The sequence below is a fragment of the Macaca fascicularis genome, chromosome 8 (assembly GCF_037993035.2).
Source record: "Macaca fascicularis isolate 582-1 chromosome 8, T2T-MFA8v1.1".
Lineage (NCBI taxonomy): Eukaryota > Metazoa > Chordata > Mammalia > Primates > Cercopithecidae > Macaca > Macaca fascicularis.
In genome coordinates, this window is record NC_088382.1 from 8,666,771 (window position 1) to 8,678,927 (window position 12,157).

Here is a 12,157-nt window from a genome sequence, read left to right on the forward strand (position 1 = left end):
CTCTGCTGTGACTGCCTGAAGTGCCTCCCTGATGCTTCTCATCATCCGGGTATGGTGCCCCCTCTATCCCATAGCCCTTGCTACCACCCACCCCACCACGAAGCCTGGCACACAGCAGGTGCCTGAGATGCCCCAATGGGTGGGCATGCCAGGGTAGGGCTTGGAGTTCCAAGGGCCACGTCCCGCATACCACCACAAGCACCGCGGAGGCTGTGGAAGGGGTCCAGGCTTCAGGCCTGCACTCAGCTTCTTCCGCCCCCGAGGCCAAGAACCTAGCAAGGGAAGGCAGCCGGAAGCAGGATTCCAAACCCCCTTCTTGCTCCTCAAGAGGAAAGGGGCCTCAGGGCAAAACCCCACAAGTGCCTTCCTCCTGCCATGCTGCCTGTCATACCACAGACACTGTCACAGCAGGGAAACCCACTCCTGCGAGGAGAAAACCAAGTACCACAGGAGCCACGTCCACTGGCAGCGTCTGCTGAGCCCAATTAGTGACAACAGCAGCCAGGCCCCCACGCAGCATGCACCGACTCTGACCCGCCTCGCACACCACAAGGTCCTGAAGCTCAGCTTCGACTCATCAGGGGCCTCTTCCAGGAGAGCTCGGCATGTCTACCTTCCCTGGGCTCACAGAAAGCTGAGGGACTCAGTCCCGAGTGTGAACAGAGTCAAGCTCCCACTAGCTGTGCAGACAACCTCCCCAGCCCTGGCCTGGGAAGGGGCCAAGCAGAAACAGCCATCTTTTGCCCGCACAGGTACAGAATTCAGCCAGCTCTCTCAATGGAGTCATGACAGGTCAACTCCAGGCTCCTCAGGGCTCTGGGGTTCACCTCGGGCCACTGCACCTTTGAAATGTGGCTGCAGACTCCTCTAGGCTGCTCGGTGTCACAGCCCATTTCATTCAGACACTGCAGGCCCCAACCCGTGGTGTCACTACCCAGGACACCCCTGCCGGCATCCTCCGAGATGCTGCTGCAGCTGCTGTGATCTGAGAACAGCCACGTGCAGGCATCAAAGGGAGGGCTTCTCAAGTCTCCTCCGAGAGCAGTGGCTACAGCTTCGGAAGACGTTGCACTGAATCCTCGGTGAGCCTGGCTCGGTCTGCAATCTAAGCCGGGTTGCTGGGGAGACTCACTCTGTTGTAACTGATGGAGGCTGTTGGTGGCAGCTCTACGAAGACCAAGGATGGCAACTAATCTGAGATTTACTATCCATACTTTCTATCTGATGTTTAAAAGGAAAGCATCGTGAAAGTTCCAGTAGCAAGAAATTTTCTATAATCTATCACATCAAGATACAGCAGAAATATAGCTAAAAAGTTAATAGGGTCTATGCAGAAGAACAGATGAGTCTATTTCAGGAAAAGTGCTTGCTGGCTTTTTTAGAAACAGAGTGAAGTCCCTGCCAAGTAAAAGGTTGTTTATACTTTTGCTTTGGAAACAGAGGGAAAGTTCTTCCTTATTATTGAATACATTAAATATATTTAAGTGTTCTGGTAGACTAAGTATTCAATATTCAAAAATAAGTAATTGTTTGGTCTATTTCATTCCTTAAATGTAGCTTTCAAAAACTGACAAACACCTGGCCGGGTACGGTGGCTCACGCCTGTAATCCCAGCACTTTGGGAGGCCGAGGTGGGCAGATCACGAGGTCAGGAGATTGAGACCATCCTGGCCAACATGGTGAAACCCCGTCTCTACTAAAAGCACAAAAAGTTAGCCGGGCATGGTGGCGGGCACCTGTAGTCCCAGCTACTCAGGAGGCTGAGGCAGGAGAGTGGCGTGAACCCGGGAGGTGGAGGTTGCAGTGAGTGGAGACAGCACTACTGCATTCCAGCCTGGGCGACAGAGGAACACTCCGTCTCAAAAAAAAAAAAAAAAAAAAAAAGGTGGCAAACACCCCATGTCTGCCCTGGCTTCAGCCATCTCCACGGAGTGCACAGAGCCTGGGAAAAGCTCACTGTGGAGGCCCAGAAGTCCATGCCTGGCCTTTGCCCAGCAGATGAGCGAGAGGATCAGCCACCCTAGGGAAGAAGCCCAATATTTGCTATGTTACTGACAATATCCACATACGTTTCTATTTTGCCTCCCACACAGACCTGGGATCCGTGTTTGAGCAAGCGGCTCATGCCAACACCCCCTCCATGCCATCGTTTCCCTGACCTCCTCAAGAAGAGCTAGGCCAGGCAGCGTCCCTACACAGGCGCTGGGGCCCAGGAAGAGTCGGGTCCTGCCCCCTTCTCCCTCGTCCCTGCACTTGGCTTGCTGTGGAAGCCCAGCAGTGCAGGCTGAACCTACGTTCACCTGGGGCATTCAGGAGAAGCCTCTGCAGAAATCACCTGGGAAGCAGGGCTGTGTGTGCTGGCAGGTCACTTGAATGGATTAGCGGAACTGAGTTTTCAACACAAGTGCCGCCAACCAAGTCCCTCACGCCCTTCGTGAGCCTAGAGCCACAGAGCCATTTGCTGCACTCTATCTCTAACCACCCTGCACAGAAGCCCAGTTTATCCAAAGGACCATAAAATTGTGTGTGTAAACACTTGAAGTTTGGCATAATGAATTAAAAGTGAAGTCACCACATCTATTTGCCATTAATCCATGCATTCAAACAAGTGTCTCTTGAATATGTGCATTGAATACTGTGGAATTAGGATTTAGCCCATGCCTTCAAGAAATATACATCACAGAAGAAAAGGTATAGCTTGTAACTGTAACGGTGGTAAAGAGGCAAGAAATAAACATCATAGAAGAAAAGATATAGCTCGTAACTGTAACAGTGGTGAACAGGACAGAATTTCACAGGCTCATCAGGAACCACCAAGGAGGAAGTGATGATTCATTTCCACCTGCAGTAGATAAATGTTTCCTGGAGAAAGTAACTTTTCTACAGTGATATCTGCTCCTTATTGTTTAGATCTTGCTTGATAGGGTATTAAAATTGTCACTTTCTATGTGCTGCTTATATAAAATACTTCATTGTCAAGGGAAGTTATAAGTTATAAAATAACTTAAATACTTCACACATAAGCTTGGGCTGTAAATGGTGGAAGGGAGTGTGATGATGTGTTCCCTGTTCTTGAGACACAGAAGGGGCAAGACCCTGGTTCCCTTCTCCTCCCCACTGCCCTGTTCCCAGAGGCAAGGCCGCCATGCAGTCCTAGAGCTGGCTCCAGGGCCAGGACACCATGCCCAGAGTCTCTGCGCCCCATGCGAGAAATACAGCCTGGGGGGCAATCACCGAGTTACCTGGCGGTGGGGAGAGTCCTTCATCAAAAACTTGTGCTTCCAGGAGCCAGGACAAAGCAGGAGCCCCCAGGAAACTGTTCCAGGTGCTCCTGAAACCTGGGCACAGAGTCACAGCCTGGCAGGAAGCATCAGTGATGCAGGTGTGCCCAAGACTGGGAGGATGGCCAGACGCTTGGAGGCCAGACTGTCCTGAAGGAGGTGACCACTTCGCTCTCCGGTTCGTTAGAGACAGAGTCTGGGCTCCAATTTTGTATCTGGAGTCTCACAGTACAGAAATATCACAAAGGGATTAGACTTCGTATACTTACCCCAATGTTTTTTCAGTTAAAAAAAATTGTGTTTCTTGTGACTAATTCTAAATCCAACAAAGAAAAATAATTAAGTGTAAAAATGCATGCCTGCAAAATGTCAACCATAATCTCTTTACCCATAGGAGACCCAAAATTTAGTCTACGTTTTCTTCAGTATTATCTGATTTCTTTTTTAAGCCATTACTGAGGTGTCTCCTCACTGCCCCATGAGGAGATTCATGGGCTCTTCCAGGCTCTTTGCTGTTTTATCGTTTTTTAGGTTTAAGGGCAGGATCATTTTCCCACACTTCTTTGCTTCCTTGATCACCAATTTTTCACAAGGACGCCATTGTGCATTGGAAAACCTAGCAAGTGAACTTCATTAAAAGTGAAAACAATAAGGACATGTTGGCTGCTATGACAGCATCCTCAGTCACCGAATCTCCCTGGGGGACCACACCCCAATCTCCTTGTAACCCCAGCATGCAGGTATCACTGTGGCTGACAGGACTGGCCCACCCTGGGGGAGGCATGAAAGCAAAGAGAAGGCAGGCGACTCATATTTAGGAAACTCGGGTGATCCTCTCGAGTCACGTTTCTCAGAGTGTCAGGGGACCAGCCACATGCGGGCAACCTCCTGGCCTGGCAGGTGGCAGATTCCTGGGACCCGCCTCAGACACGTTAATCAGAGAATCTAAAGGCGGGCGAACTCTGAAAAGTATCTGTAAAGGAAGGACTCAAGCTCTGCTGTGAGCCCACTACACGTGGGGCCACGCAGGACGCAGGTCCCAACAAGCCATCCAGTGTCCAGTCTCCATTCCACCCTCATGGGAGGAACACCCGTCAAGTCACAGAGCACGGGCTTCAGTGAACACCTTCCTGCGCGACCTCCACTGTTGCCCAGCCCTGCAGGAGTAGCCGCTGAGTAGGGGAAACAAGTCTTTGCTCCTGACCCTGCCCCCAACACACCTCACATTATCACGGAAATCACAGTAGAGTTCAGTCGCAGCCGCCTTTCCCTCACAGCACCCACCTCTTCCACAATCGAATCCCAGGCTTGTCCTAGGCCCTGCTGCACATGCCACCATCTCTGGCACCCGGACCTCAGGCTGTCCTCACGCAGCCACCCGCACCTTCCCGAGCGGGGGATCCGCACGCCCCGGCAGCTGCTACCCGTCTCTACCAGGACATTTTGGAGATTCCTCAGCAAACTCGATGCCCTTAGACTGAACACGGCTCTTCCCTCACAGACCCTGTCACTCCAACACGTCACCATCTACCGGCCACATGCAACAAACCTCTATCCCTCCACACTGTTGCCTGTTGGGCCTGGCCCTCCGCCCTGTCCACACTTCCATTCCAGGACATTCCTCTGGGATCAGCAGCCCCAGACTCACCCCCAACACCTACCGCACTGAAAACAACCTTCTTCTTGATGCATCAAACACAGAAAACCACCCTCAACAAGCACGTACCTTGAGTCACAGAGGAACACTGTGAGCCCTAACCCTGGAAGGGATCTGTGCACGTGAATACTTCGTAGCCCTGTCCCGACCTTCACGGCCTGTCAAACCCACACGCATGCTCTCCTCTCTCTCCAGCTCCCAGCCAGATTCTGCCACTTTCCTCAGCTTTAAGGCAACACCCAAGGCTTCTCACATGGCCCAGAAGCCAGCGCTTGATGGCCCCATGACCTCCCTCCTGGGGCTCATACGGCTGCATGCTCCCTCCCGCAGAGCTCAGGGCTGGTCAGTATGGCCCAGGGGACCGGCCACCCTGACATTGGGTGTAAGACCAGCACTCCCACGTCTCTGGGGAAAGGAGCGGCCCTGGGCAGGGATGCACCTGGAAGCCCCAGGGAGGGGCCAGGTGTGGGGGACCAGGTGTCCACCTGTAGACACGTCAGCATAGCATCCTGGAGCAGAACCTCCAGCCCAGCTGAGCCTACGGATGGCCGCAGCCCTGGACAGCATCTTCACGGTGACCCAAGGGGACTGGGCCAGAACCACTCAGCAGGGCTGCCCTGAATTTGCAACCTGTAGAAGCCATACAGTCATACGTGTATGTTGCCTTAAGCCACTAGGGTTTGGGGTTACTTGTCACACCGAGACAGACAGTGGATGCGCATGGGCTCCCAGGACACGATGGCCTCTGCCGGCCTCACCTGGGCTGTCTCATCTGTTCCCGCGACACCACGTTTCTCAGAGCCAAAGGCTGCCAGGGTCCCCTCTTTTCTTCATAAAATCGTTACAACCTCACAATACAAAGTGAAAAGCGATCTGTAAAATACAATGTATGACGCAATACAGGGTGGTGAATGCACAGGTGTTCACGTGCAAAACAGGCACTTGCGCCAAACAGGTGCATGCACACACGAACAGGTGTACACACATGAAGCAGGTGCACACATGAAGCAGGTGTACACATGTCAAACAGGTGTGCATACATACGTGAAAGCACCAGACATGAAGGGCTGTCTTTGGGAGCCTGGTTTTTAGGCATCTCCCTCACTCTTTTAACATCTGGCACAATCACAAACACAGCACACCACAGTACTGAGGGGAAGCCCCAGCTTCTCAGGGGGGCACATGAGGCTTTATATTTATGCCACAGGTTGAATCACTACATTCTAGAACTTCAAGGACCCCCACTGCCAGGACTGGGTCGCCAGCCCACACTGACCTGCCCCCCGGATGGCACGGCTGCTTCTAAAACAGAGGCTGAGCCCCACCCAAAGACCTGCAATATCTGTTATTAAATCAAGACTTGGCCATGGATGAATGTGAAGATTTTTATTAAATGTGACTCTGGAACATTCAAAGGACCGCAACTGAATGCTTTCTGCAGCCCACGGCATGTCCAGATGCTCATGGAGAAGGCCAGGGCGTGGGAACCCACGGAGCCCAGACAAGGCAGACTCGGAGCTGTGTGGTGCAGTTAGCACCGATATTGACACTTGCCTTTTATATTCAGATTAAAATAAAAAAAAAGACACAAAAGTAGATCACATTCTATTTCAATTCTCTGGATTTCTGTAGTAACTGGGCCCCTTTCCCTCTGGTTTCCCAGCCAAGCGTTAAATAGGCCCAGCCGGGATTTGTCAAAGTCTGGGCCTCTGTTGTAGAATAAGTGAGGGGGGCAGGGAGGGGGGCGGGAGGGGGGACAGGGGAGGGAAGAGAGAGGGGGACAGGGAGGAGAGAGGGGGACAGGGAGGAGAGAGGGGGACAGGGAGGGGGGAGGGGGCAGGGAGGGGGGAGGGGGGCAGGGAGGGGAGTGGGGGGCAGGGAGGGACAGAGGGAAGGAGAGAGAGAGAGAGAGAAACCCCTGAGGGCTGGAGGCAGGAGGGATGCTACCTGGCAGCCTCAGGCTCCCCCTTCCACGGTGCCTGAGAGCTGGCATCATGCACGTGGTGCCGTCATATGACTCGGCTGACACAGGCCAGAATTACAATAAAATGCTTAAGGAGAAGAGTAAGCACCAGCATCTTCAGATTAGGATAGTGTCCCAGTTTCATGCTTACCTTGTATGACATTCTATAAATTGTAAAGATAATGCATTTTCTTACCAGCCACACTGTTCACCAAATACTAACTATAATAAAGACCAGACAGCATCTGAGTACTGAGCGTGTCAAGCCCGGTGAGGTGGGAATCATTTACTTTGTTAGAGAAAGAAACAGGCTCTGAGAGAAACTTCCTGAGGCCAGGCAGCTGTCTCCAAACCCACCTCACGCCTCCTGACCCTGAACGCAGAGAACCCAAGTCATTCACGTGAATAATTTACCTGCATGCATGTCAGATTGAGATTCAGCCCCCAGCTCTAATCATCTCTATGCAGAAATGTGTCAAGGAAGGTACAATTCTATGACCTCGAGCTGGGGGAACCATGGCAGGCACCCTCGACACAGATGTGGGGCAGAGGCAGGCGCCCAGCGCAGGGGCGGGCAGGAGCACGTCCAGCCCTGCCCAGTCACACAGCCAACCTGCATGCCAGTGCAGGGGCCGCCACCGCGTCTCGGGGAAAAACGGCTTCTCCTGCACAGGAATCTACCCCTGAAAGTGTGTTCCTGAGAAGGTGTGGACCAACATCTCAGAAATCAGACACTGTAACACGCTGATCTATACAGGCTGCCCGTGTCCGGGAATCACCAATCATTCCCATCTGGCCATCAATTATTTCTGGTAAATATTGATTAAGTTAACTGAGGCAACACGGGAACAAAATAATGGAAATGTCAGTGAATCTGCTCCACCTGCTGAAGAGCTGGGACTAATGATGAAACGGAAGGAATCCTGGAGAATGCAGCAGGACCCCAGACCCCGAGGACAACCCGGCCCTCCCCCGCGGACCACCCCAGCCTCCTTCTGCAGGACAGTTAGTCGTGGGGCCAAGGAGTGGTTTCCAAGGAATCTCAGAGGTTCTCAAGGTCTTCAAAGTTTAACGGGAATTGAATATTTGCATCTGAGTCCCAGGAGAACATTAAAAGTAAAATTTCTCCTTTCTACTAGAATTATGAGCTTGGTGCGGCGGCACTGGCTGTATCTCATGCTCGCGAGATGTTTAGAGGCAGTCATGCGTCTCAGGTGAATCATTTTAATAATGAAAGAAGTGTTTGGGCCCTCGATCCAGGATCACAGACCCCACCAACGAGGGTCTAAACCAGGACAAGCCTCAGCCTGGAACGGCTGGTGTTCGTGGGGGCTGGGAGGAACACCAAGGAAACGCAGGAGCAAGCCCCACGCAAGCTCGGTATGTCCTATGCCACGCAGTTGGCATCAGCCACAGGGATCTTTTGTTTTTTGTTCAGGAAGGAACATATTAAAAAGCCCGGGGCCCAGGGCCTGGACTCCTCAAAGCTCCCCACAGAGCCGGGTTAATTGGCATCTTCCCTCATGTTAAAATCGACTATATATGGCTGCTGAGGGCATCTCAGAGCAGGTGCAACACTGAGCTTTCTTGCTGCCTGGGGAAAGCAGGAATTCCAGGCCTCTGCCTTCCTACCTTCCCAGAGGCTCTGGCCCAGGTGAGCTCAGCTTCTCCCAGGTAAGGAGACCAGACCAGCTTCCCACATGCCCCTCAGGTCACACAGGAGCTGTGCAGACCCTTGTACCTTGGCACGAGCCCTTGCAACCCACCCCAGAGGCAGAAGCCCAGCCCTGTGGCCCCGGCCTGGCAGGAGGCAGCTGCTGGGGCCCCTGCTCAGGGTTCAGCACAGCAAGGTCCAGCCACAACGGGTGAGACATCTGTCACCCAGCCATTCGTCTTTAACCCAAAACAAACACAGGGATTCAGAAAAGGGTTCCTTCCCCTGACAAACCCGTCCTCCCTGTTCTCATCTCTCCCTCCTGCCCTGTCATAGCCACCCAGCACTGCACACAAGGCCTGACTCCCAGTTTCACAGGGAATCCAAGATAATTATGATTTTGAGAAACTGGGAGCTACATAGAAAGTGAGTTGGGAAAGCCAGTGTCCACTGATCCTCCACTCCACACAACTGAAACCCCACAACCAGCCACTGTCTCAGCCACACCCTCTGGAAACCCCGCATCCACACCAGCCACACAGGATCAGGACAGGGAAGGAGCAGGACTGTGTCTTGGGAACTTAAACTCTGGAAGCTGAGTTAAATCAGTGCCGCTCAAATCTTGTCACTAACGATATTGTTAAATTGGGAGATTCCATCTCTGGGGATCTGGAGGGAACCTGAGGCTCTACACTGAGTGAGGTGAGCGCTCGTGCTGGAAGGAGACGTCAGGGAAAGCAACCGAATCTGGAGTCGCAGCTGTCTGAGGCTTGGGTCCCACCGGGAAAGTGGCACCAGGGCCCTCAGGACAGTGGTAGAGGTCCCAGGAGGCAAGTCCAGGCACAGAGACTCGTGGATCCAAAGCTTGCTCCAGTGACAGGAGGGGCTGCTGCGCTGACAGCCACGAGGCAGGCAGCCTACGAGCTCCTCCAGCTGCCGTCCTGCAGGCAGGGAGGAGAGTGCCCAGACCACCCAGTGGGCTCCCCCAGCCTGGCAGGCTGGTACTCTTACTCCAACCACTGACAACAGTCCCCATGTTCCAAGCTAGGTTGAAACAGTGCCCCAGGCTTCGGGGCACATGCATCCCCCACAGAGCCAATCCTACCCAACACCGATGGCTATTCCCACACATCCCCAACTCACAGCAAAACTTAAAAATGAAAGTCGGAAGATACAGCCAGGAAACCGATGCTCAAGAAGCAACTCCAGGGTGACTATTCCTAGAGCTATCGCTACTGAACATCTTTACATTTCCAGGGACTTCCTAGAGCTATTGCTGTTGAAAATCTTCAAAATTCTTCATTTCAAAATTAGCTTTCATTACACTGTCTCCCTATTCTACCAAGACTCTAGAAAACAAAACCATTACAAATTCCGATTCTATCTTATAGCAAGTTGGAAATGCACATGTTTCCTCAAAGGATTCTATGTGTTTCCGTGGCGATATCCTTTCCATGCCCCATGCTACTGCCCGCAAAAGGGAAGGCTTTTCCAACCCAACACAACCCAGGGGCCCTGAGACACGCCCCTAATGAATCGTCTGCAAACTCCATCTTCCATAAAAACAGTATTGAAAATGAGCTTACTCCAACCCAATCCGGGTACCCTGAGACAGGCTTGCCTTAACGAATCATCTGCAAACTCCATCTTCTATTAAAAACAGTACTGAAAATGAGCATATTACCACCTTTTAAAAATTACTGTAAAGTGGACAGTGTTCAGTTCTGTGAATTTCAGCACAAATATTCCCATCATCATCATCATCACACAAGCAGAACAGTCCCACAGCCCCAGACCCACTCACGAGGCCTCATAAGCACACCCGCCCATTCCCAGCAACCACCGTCTCCATGTTCTCCATTCCCACTGGTCTGTCTTTTGCGAGTATTGTCGGAGGGGCAGGTCACAGCGCAGCAGGCTCAGCCTGTCTCTTTCCTGGGCATCGTGCCTGGAGGTGCACCCAGGGTGTCCTGTGATCAACAGCCCAGCCTCGGGGCTGCTGGGTGTTTCTTATTCCACGTATGGCTGCGGCACATTGTAACCTGTTTTGGGCAACTACAGACAGTGCTATTAACATCTGGGCACAGTTTTTCTTGAACATCAGCTTCTGTTTCTCTAGGGTAAATACCCAGGAGTGGGGTCACCGGGCCCCACGTTTGTGTGAGTTCAGTTTTGTAAGAAACTGCCGAGCTGTCTGCACCATGCTGAACCCCAGCATCGCACAGGAGTCCCGACTACCTGTCCTCACCAGCACCTGGGGCTGTCGGAAGACCTTATGTCAGGCGCTCCAGCAGGGGTGTGAACAAATTCACTGCGGCTTTGGTGCACATCTCGGTGCAACCAGTCATGCTGAAGGTCATTTCAGATGCTTTTGGGCCATCCTCCTGTCCTTCTCAGCGAAGCATCTGTTCAGGTCTCTGCCCGCTTTTAAGTCAGGTGGTTTGTTCTCTGTCATGAGCCACGGGAGTCCTGTGCATTCTGGATACGAGTCCTTTGCCGGCTGCATGGTTCACAGACATCTTCTCCCCCTCTATAGAAAATGTGTCTCTTCAATACCCTAGGGGTGTCTTTTACATTAAAAGTTTAATTTTGATGGGTCTTACCCTACTTGTTTTCTTCCTTGATTATGGATCATGGTATCATGGCTAAGAGCTCTCACCCTAGGTCTCGACAATTTCCGTTTCTTCTACAGGTTTTGTAGTTTGGTATTTTACATTCAGGGCTATGGTCCACCTTCATTTTCATACAGGAATTTCTCCTTGTTTTCACTCTTTTGCATATGGCTGTCCCATAATTCCAGCAAAATTTGTTGAAAAGTCTCAAATTCCACTGAATTTCTTTTGCATCTTTGGGTCTGTTCTGGACTCCACTCTGTCAGCTGACCCGTGTGTCTTCCTGAGCATAATTTACAACTTTAGTGGCCGTCTCTGGAAAAAAAGTAATTCTGTCTGGAAGCAAAAACCACATTAGAAATGCTCTAATAAGATTCTTCCTCTTGTCAGGAGAGCAAAGCCACCGCCCTAAGCAGAGGTGAGGCCTCAACAGCTCCCAGACAAAACCTTAACACACAATGGGGAACGCAATTCATTTCAAGAGAGTTACCAAGGGCCACAACCTGAGACCAGCGTAGCCATGAAAACTGCAATCATTTCACAACAGAATGAAATTCATAAAGAACCGCTGAGAAGCGTGTGATAAGTTACATAAATCACCGTACCTTAAATTCTGACGGTTGACTAGAACAGAAGTAGCTTCACGGTACAGTTCAAACAGGAGAAATGCAGGTAGGGGTGGTTTCCACACCACACAGGGCCTGCAGGAAAGGGACCCTCTTCCTCTAAACGGGAGATCCCGGGAGTGATGAGATAAACCACGGTGACAGGCACGGAACTGTGCACGCCGGAGTCGCGGCCTGGGCCCCACCATGGAGCCTGTGTCCATGAACGATGAGGCTCGACTGTCAGGCTGGAGGCAACTGAGGCAGTTATCAGGGGACAAGAAAGCGAGCGCACGGTGCAAGGCAAAGGTCTGAAACTGGGCAGCAACTTCGAGTCAAGTTGGACAAACGGACTCAAAATACAGGTTCTAAAAACACCACAGCG

The 12,157-nt window shown here is 51.8% G+C and overlaps 1 protein-coding gene across 1 annotated transcript in view; it reads left to right on the forward strand.

The window, feature by feature from the left end:
• Positions 1 to 12,157, forward strand: part of DEFB108B (defensin beta 108B) — an 875,574-nt gene that overhangs the window by 641,833 nt on the left and 221,584 nt on the right. The window lies entirely within an intron of this gene.